This window comes from Schistocerca nitens, chromosome 7 (assembly GCF_023898315.1).
Source record: "Schistocerca nitens isolate TAMUIC-IGC-003100 chromosome 7, iqSchNite1.1, whole genome shotgun sequence".
In the NCBI taxonomy this organism is placed as follows: domain Eukaryota; kingdom Metazoa; phylum Arthropoda; class Insecta; order Orthoptera; family Acrididae; genus Schistocerca; species Schistocerca nitens.
Window position 1 is genome coordinate 470,671,102 of NC_064620.1, and position 8,398 is coordinate 470,679,499.

The window sequence follows — 8,398 nt, forward strand, 5'->3', positions numbered from 1 at the left end:
CTCCAGTCATCTACATATCCGCCAACATCTGACCTCATATTTCACTTTGTTTATCAGGCTCTCCAGAAACTTGTCATGTCACTGACAATCATATCCATTTAATCACAAATCACTCATCACGGACTGTATGTGTATTACCATTCATCACTTAATGTCAATCTGGTTAATATCTAGAATAAGATTTTCACTCTGCAGCGAAGTGTGCTCTGATATGAAACTTTCTGGCAGATTAAAACATTGTGCCAGACCGAGAATCGAACTCGGGAACTTTGCCTTAGGCGGGCAAGTGTCTACGACCTGAGCTACGACACACGACGCGTCATCACACTTTTACTTCTGCCAGTACCTCGTCTCCTACCTTATAGACGTTACAGAAGCTCACCTGCGAACCTGCGCACGTGAGCTTCTGTAAAGTTTGGAAGGTAGGAGACGAGGTACTAGTAGAAGTAAAGGTGTGAGGAGGGGGCGTGAGTCGTGCGTGGGTAGCTCAGTTGGTAGAGCACTTGCCCGCGAAAGGCAAAGGTCCCGAGTTCGAGTCTCGGCCCGGCACACAGTTTTAATCTGCCAGGAAGTTTCATATCAGAGGCTGTGGCTAAGCCATGTCTCCGCAATATCCTTTCTTTCAGGAGTGCTTGTTCTGCAAGGTTCACACGTGAGCTTCTGTAAAGTTTGGAATGTAGGAGACGAGGTACTGCTAGAAGTAAAGGTGTGCGGACGGGGCGTGAGTCGTGCTTGGGTAGTTCAGTTGGTAGAGCACTTGGCCGCGAGGGGCAAATGTCCCGAGTTCGAGTCTCTATCCGGCACACCGTCTTAATGGTTAATATCTGTCTTCGCTATTTTTTAACATGTTCTCTTGACTCATGGTGGTTGCTGATGTTACTCTTCCTCTTGCAGCCCAACTAAGCCCTTCGATACTTTCAGTTCTGATGGAACACAACAAAATTTTAAAAACTTGCATACCTGACTATATTACTTATAAAACTGTAGGCAGGACAAGTGTGGCGCTGTGCTGAGTGCTGTGTCAGACCACTAATCCGCAAATTTTCTGGCAAGCAATTTTTTTTGTCTCTTATTGCTTTTTTCCCCATCTGGTACTAATGTGTGTATGTGAAATTCGAAAGTTACGCTCTGGTGTGAAGTTCAACCCTAGATTCATCTGTAGCTGTCTGGGTATGTCATTTCCACGACACGCAATTGCGCATATTGTTAGTGTATTACTCTTTATAATTTTAAGATATATTTGATGTATGAAACAGGTCTGCATAGTATAAGGATAATACTTCTTAAGAATTACTTGTATGAGGTTCTGCGCCTGGAGATGAACGTGTAACAGTATTAAATTATCGCCATTCTTCGACAAAAATATTTTCAGGAGTACCAAACACGTAGTTGAAATGAGAAAAATTGTCTTCAGCATCGTTTGAAAACGTCGCAATCGTACCGAGTTAACACTATAACACAATTTATGTTAGGGAAGTACTGCAAACGAGCAGATCTTTCATAGTTTCTAGTTTCATGTTCTCTAGAGCAGGTTTTGTTTTATAATTATGCCATGGATTTTATGTTCAGCGCCTTGTTGAACGGATATAATAAACATTCCATGAATATAATGTTTTGCTTGACGACGCTATTTAAAGAAATATATATTGTTATTTCATTTTACTTTACTACGTAACTCTATTCCGCATATCAAATTAAACAACCTGGAATGTCGATCATGTAACTGTTAATTAAAACAGCTATTGGTTCAAAATTATTATATTTCATAAACTTGCCAGTATGCGAAGTTCGCCAAAGCAGCAGTAGCATTTAGTAAAATAAACAATAACTGACAAATGAATGTCCAATCCGACATGTCGAAAACTGCCCTGAAATTTTTTGTGCAGTAATAATACACCAAACGAATATCACTGTTAAAAGTATAGCAGCTAAGATAAAGCGCAATTTTTTTTAAGAAAAAGATGTTTCCTAATTTGCCAATTTGCCAAATTCATAAGTCGAGAGGCGGCTGCAGCTCTGTACACCCCTGCCGTTTGCTGAAGCAGTCAGTGCTTGTTAAACACCGTGGAACCATATCCTTAGTTGACGGTACAGTGGTTAACAGACAAATAAATGTCTTAATACATTAACACAATTTATGTTAGGGAAGTGCTGCAAACGAGCAGCTCTTTCATAGCTTCCAGTTTCGTGTTCTCTGTTTATATAAATGATATGCCCTCTAGTATTACGGATAACTCTAAAATAATTCTGTTTGCTCATGACACTAGCTTGGTAGTAAAGGATGTTGTGTGCAACATTGACTCAGTTTCAAATAGCGCAGTTCATGATCTAAGTTCATGGCTTGTAGAAAATAAACTAACGCTAAGTCACAGCAAGACTGTTTTTAGAGTTTCTAACACACAGTTCAACAAAATCTGACGTTTTGATTTCATACAATATGCATATGACTAGGGAAAATGAACATTTCAAACCTCTAGGTGTTCAGATAGATAGTGAACCATCGTGGAAAGCCCACGTTCAGGATTTTGTTCAAAGACTTAATGCTGCCTTTTTTACTATGCGAACGGTATCTGAAATGAGTGATACTTCGACACGAAAATTAGTCTACTTTGCTTATTTTCATTCGCTTATGTCGCATAGTATTACTTTCTGGGGTAATTCTTCCCATTCTAAAAGAATATTTTTGGCTCAGAAACGGGCAGTTCGGGCAATAAGTGGTGTGAGTTCACGAACCTCTTGTCGACCCCTGTTCACGAGTCTCGGTATTTTGGCATTGACCTCTCAATATATATATTCCTTACTCTCATTTCTAGTTACCAATATTAGCTTATTCCCAAGAATAAGCAGCTTTCACTCAGTTAATATTTGTCAGAAATCAAACCTGCATTTGGATCGGACTTCCTTAACTCTTGTGCAGAAAGGTGTGCAGTATACTGCTGCTTCCATTTTCAATAAGCTACCACTCGAATTCCAAAATCTGAACAGTAATCCACGCGCTTTCAAATCGAAGCTGAATAGTTTCCTAATGGGTCTCTCCTATTCTATCGAAGAGTTCCTTGTAAAAGTAAGCTTATTCTTACTGTATTGTCGATAGCGTTTACTTAAACTTATGGACTGACTTTTTTCAGGTTCAGAAACGTTTTACTTTTATCTGTTAATACTTTTATGTTCTAATTTCATGTACTAACACGTTCCATGACCTTGACGATTTGCTCCTCAGTTTGGTCCTACGGAACTTGATGTGTATATAAAAAAGAAAATAAATAACATGGTACAACCTGATCGTAATTTTTAATGTGAATTTGTTACCGTTGATGGTTTCTCTGACAGTGGTTCACTGTTTCTATTCATTAGAATTTACAACTCATGTAATATCCACAATAATTAGCAATAGCATTTTGCAGTATCGCTAAGTGTTAACAACAGAGAGAAAACTAAATTAATTTTCTTTGTAATAAATGCGTATGTGCTTCCTAATATCATCTGTATCTATGCGGGTTCTAGAGTTTCACAGTAACTGCGAGCAAACCTCACTTTACTATTTTAGAACGAAAAAAGGAAGTCGCTTGTGCAGTCGATGAATGCTACGACACATTACTATTTCCACAGTTTTATATTTGTATTCAGTAAACTTAAGGAAAATTAGGACTAAAAATTAAAAGGAAAAAGAGTTTCCTTGTAAAAATCTTGTAATCGACACAACAAAATCTGCAAACATTGGAGAGAATAATTTTCAACTTACATCCTAAATGTCTTCTTACCATTTGCAGAATATAATTCACAGCTTTTGTTGGATTCTTGGCAAGGACATAATGACACCTCTTTCATCAGGAGGATGACGAAAAGACTGCTAATATAACTGGGACACCAGCTGGAACTAGTACTGGTATTTAGGCTCCCATTTAAAAATGTATTTCTGCAGTGTAAAGCAATTTTCAGAAATTTGTCTGACAACGTAATTTCCGATAGCTCGTTGTCACTTCACGTTTATCAACGGAACACTATGGCTAAACCTCAGTCATTTCGGCATTGTCAGTTTTCATCACCAGATTTAACGAATTTGATCAAGTATGTTTGGACGCAGCTTAATATTTTTTCTGCAGAGGACTTCCATTGACTTGTTGAGTCCATGCCACGTAGGGATGAAGTACTACGCCGTCCATAAGGAGGTCCGACACGATATTAAGAGGTATCTCATGACTTTCGTCACCTCAGTGTAATATTAAGGACCTGATCAAAGAACAGAGATCGTAAACACTCCGCCGACAGAATGTTTACGATTAGTGATGGTTTTTGACATTACATGTTACAACCAGACGTTTTATGTCTTGACTTCAGTACAACTCGGCAACCTGTAGATGTCAAAAAAACGGAATTGGTTGTAATACAAGAAGTGTGTAATAATACAGGTTAGGTGATTTCCATTAAACATTAACATCAATGACAGCTGTGGACTCAACATGATCAAGATTATAATCAGTGAATAGCTAAACAGTACAATAATAATAACATTTGTCACCTGTTTTTATATGACTGTAAAACACAAACACTATGTAAATTTTATCTAACTCAACTTCATTTTTTTGTATAATATAAAATAAATTTTTTTATCATATAACATAAAAATATAATTCAACGGCTTCAATTACAATTGTGCGTAGATAATTATTATGGATGGAAAATAAGAAAATCAATATTAAAGAGAAGTTCAATACAAACCATAGCAGTAAACTGACTTCAATTGGGCCTTCCAGAGGACATTTCGAAGCTGAGCCTTCTAGAATTAATTATAATAATACGTTATTTAATTTTTGCGTCATGCAGAATTTGGTGATAGTCTCAGACTGTTTAACACACTTTTCGTGGCAACCATTTAAACTTCTATGTTTCTTCAAATAATTGAATTTCTACCAACAGTGTAGTTGCAGTAGCTTTTAGTCCTCGACTAAAGAGAATGCCGTTCATCAGAATTTAATATATGTTAATTTGGTACAGGTTTACGGGACAGTAGTCCGAACGTTACCGAAAACTAATCCACAACTAGAGTCTCAGTATAATCGCTCTGTACTAACTGAGAGGCGTCATTTGGCTCGAAACGAAAGACGGCCTCATACATATTCAACTGGTTTTAGTATCATCTGGATAATGTGTACTGTACTACACACTCGTTATGATAACGACTAACTTTAGACCGCCGCAGGTAGTGCCCATGTTACTGCTGTCAGTTTGGATTAACAATAAATTTAAAATAATGAAACTGTTACGTGCGCAACACCTGAATTGGGTGGCAAATGGCTGTTTGCTCGCCACGGGAGCCCTTCTGCACCATGTTGTGGCAGGGTGGCCACGGAAAATTTCACATGTTTTCACATGTGCCATTAAACGTAAGGTGCATACACATGTTGACATTTGAAATAATATTTTTCTGCAACCCATAAACAGAAGCGATAATTCATAAAAGAGTAACAATATTTAAAACTTAGATCAAAAACTCGTCATTTAAAAAAACCACGCAATAGTGCCTCATGAAAATCAATATACGCTACTGGTCAGTAAAATTGCAGATGATAAACGGGTATTCATTGGACAAATATATTATACTAGAACTGACATGTGATTACATTTTCACGCAATTTGGGTGCATAGATCCTGAGAAATCAGTACCCTGAACAACCATCTCCGGCCGTAATAACGGCCTTGATACGCCTGGGCATTGAGTCAAACAGAGCTTGGATGGCGGCCCATACAGGAGCTGCTACATGCGGTCCTGCATTATTCTGCTGAAACGTAGGGTTTCGCAGGGATCGAATGAAGGGTCGAGCCACGGGTCATAGCACATCTGAAATGTAACGTCCACTGTTCAAAGTGCCGTCAATGCGAACAAGAGGTGACAGAGACGTGTAACCAATGGCACCCAATACCATCACGCCGGGTGATACGCCAGTACGGCGTTGACGAATACACGCTTCCAATGTGCGTTCATCGCGATGTCGCCAAACACGGATGCGACCATCATGATGCTGTGAACAGAACCTGGATTCATCCGAAACTGACGTTTTGCCATTCGTGCACCCAGGTTCGTCGTTGAGTACACCATCGCAGGCGCTCCTGTCTGTGATGCAGCGTCAAGGGTAACCGCAGCCATGGTCTCCGAGCTGATAGTCCATGCTGCTGCAAACGTCGTCGAACTGTTCGTGCAGATGGTTATTGTCTTGCAATCGTCCCCATCTGTTGACTCAGCGATCTATACGTGGCTGCACGCACCGTTACAGCTGTGCGGATAAGATGCCTGTCATCTCGACTGCTATTGATACGAGGCCGTTGGAATCCAGTACGGCATTCCGTATTACCCTCCTGATCCCACCGATTCCATATTCTGCTACCAGTCATTGGATCTCGACCACCGCGAGCAGCATTGTCGCGATACGATAAACCGCAATCGCGATAGGCTACAATCCGACCTTTGTCAAAGTCGGAAACGTGATGGTACGCATTTCTCCTCCTTACACGAGGCATCACAACAACGTTTCTCCAGGCAACTCCGGTCGACTGCTGTTTGTGTATAAAGAAATCGGTTGCAACTTTTCCTCATGTGAGCACTTTGTAGGAGTCGCCACCGGCGCCAACCTTGTGTGAATGCTCTGAAAAGCTAATCATTTGCATTCCACAGCATCTTCTTCCTGTCGGTTAAATTTCGCGTCTGTAGCACATCATCTTCCCGGTGTAGCAATTTTTATGGACAATAGTGTACATTAGTAAAAGAAATACCTGTTGCACTTGTAGAACAAAAGGATTTGAAGTACTTGATACTGAAAAACCAGCCTAGAAATTTACTTTTTAATTCGTCTGTTGTAATGACTCTTTGGACTTTCTCAGTGACATGTGTGACGTATTTTTAGCCGCTACTACTTTGTATGGTACAGACTCCAAACAAGTAAAATTTCCATTGTTCCTAAGTTGGCGCATCATCAATAACAGTTTAAAGGTAGGTGTCTGTACGTACTGTGCCACGGCAACAGATGCTGGGCTAAAACATTAGTGAAAGAAATTCAAATTTTTAAAGACCGGATATCGTTACGAGGGGTTCTTAGCACTAATATTACTGTCAGGGGCATGAAACTGTCTGCCGAGCTTCATATTATTCTAGAGTAGGCCTGTTCACCGATCTGGCCGTGTGAGCTGGCTCGTGCACAAACCACAGTAGTGAACCACCTGCCGGCTACCCAGGAGTGGTAAGGGTTGGGGAGCGGAACTCACGGATGACGATGGTTCAAATGGCTCTGAGCACTATAGGACTTAACATCTATGGTCATCAGTCCCCTAGAAATTAGAACTACTTAAGCCTAACTATGGATTGGGGGGAAGAAATGAAAGAGGAAGCCGCCTTGTAGAATTTTGCACAGACCATAACTTTTTTAATCATAGCTAACACTTGGTTCAAGAATCATAAAAGAAGGTTGTATACCTGGAAGAATCCTGGAGATACTAAAAGGTATCAGATAGATTATATAATGGCAAGACAGAGATTTAGAAACCAGGTTTTAAATTGTAAGACATTTCCAGGGGCAGATGTGGATTCTGACCACAATCTATTGGTTATGAACTGCAGATTGAAACTGAAGAAACTTCAAAAAGGTGGGAATTTAAGGAGATGGGACCTGGATAAACTGAAAGAACCAGAGGTTGTAGAGAGTTTCAGGGAGAGCATAAGGGAACAATTGACAGGAATGGGGGAAAGAAATGCAGTAGAAGAAGAATGGGTAGCTCTGAGGGATGAAGTAGTGAAGGCAGCAGACGATCAAGTAGGTAAAAAGCCGAGGGCTAATAGAAATCCTTGGGTAACAGAAGAAATATTGAATTTAATTGACGAAAGGAGAAAATATAAAAATGCAGTAAATGAAGCAGGCAAAAGGGAATACAAACGTCTCAAAAATGAGATCGACAGAAAGTGCAAAATGGCTAAGCAGGGATGGCTAGAGGACAAATGTAAGGATGTAGAGGCTTGTCTCACTAGGGGTAAGATAGATACTGCCTACAGGAAAATTAAAGAGACCTTTGGAGAGAAGAGAACCACCTGAATGAATATCAAGAGCTCAGATGGCAACCCAGTTCTAAGCAAAGAAGGGAAGGCAGAAAGGTGGAAGGAGTATGTAGAGGGTTTATACAAGGGCGATGTACTTGAGGACAGTATTATGGAAATGGAAGAGGATGTAGATGAAGATGAAATGGGAGATAAGATACTGCATGAAGAGTTTGACAGAGCACTGAAAGACCTGAGTCGAAACAAGGCCCCGGGAGTAGACAACATTCCATTAGAACTACTGATGGCCTTGGGAGAGCCAGTCCTGACAAAACTCTACCATCTGGTGAGCAAGATATATGAGACAGGCGAAATACC

At 40.1% G+C, this 8,398-nt stretch overlaps 1 non-coding gene across 1 annotated transcript; it reads left to right on the top strand.

The window, feature by feature from the left end:
- Positions 1–475: 475 nt before the first annotated feature.
- Trnas-cga (transfer RNA serine (anticodon CGA)) lies at positions 476–550 on the top strand. The gene has a single exon. It is a non-coding gene; the product is annotated as a tRNA-Ser (tRNA).
- Positions 551–8,398: the final 7,848 nt, after the last annotated feature.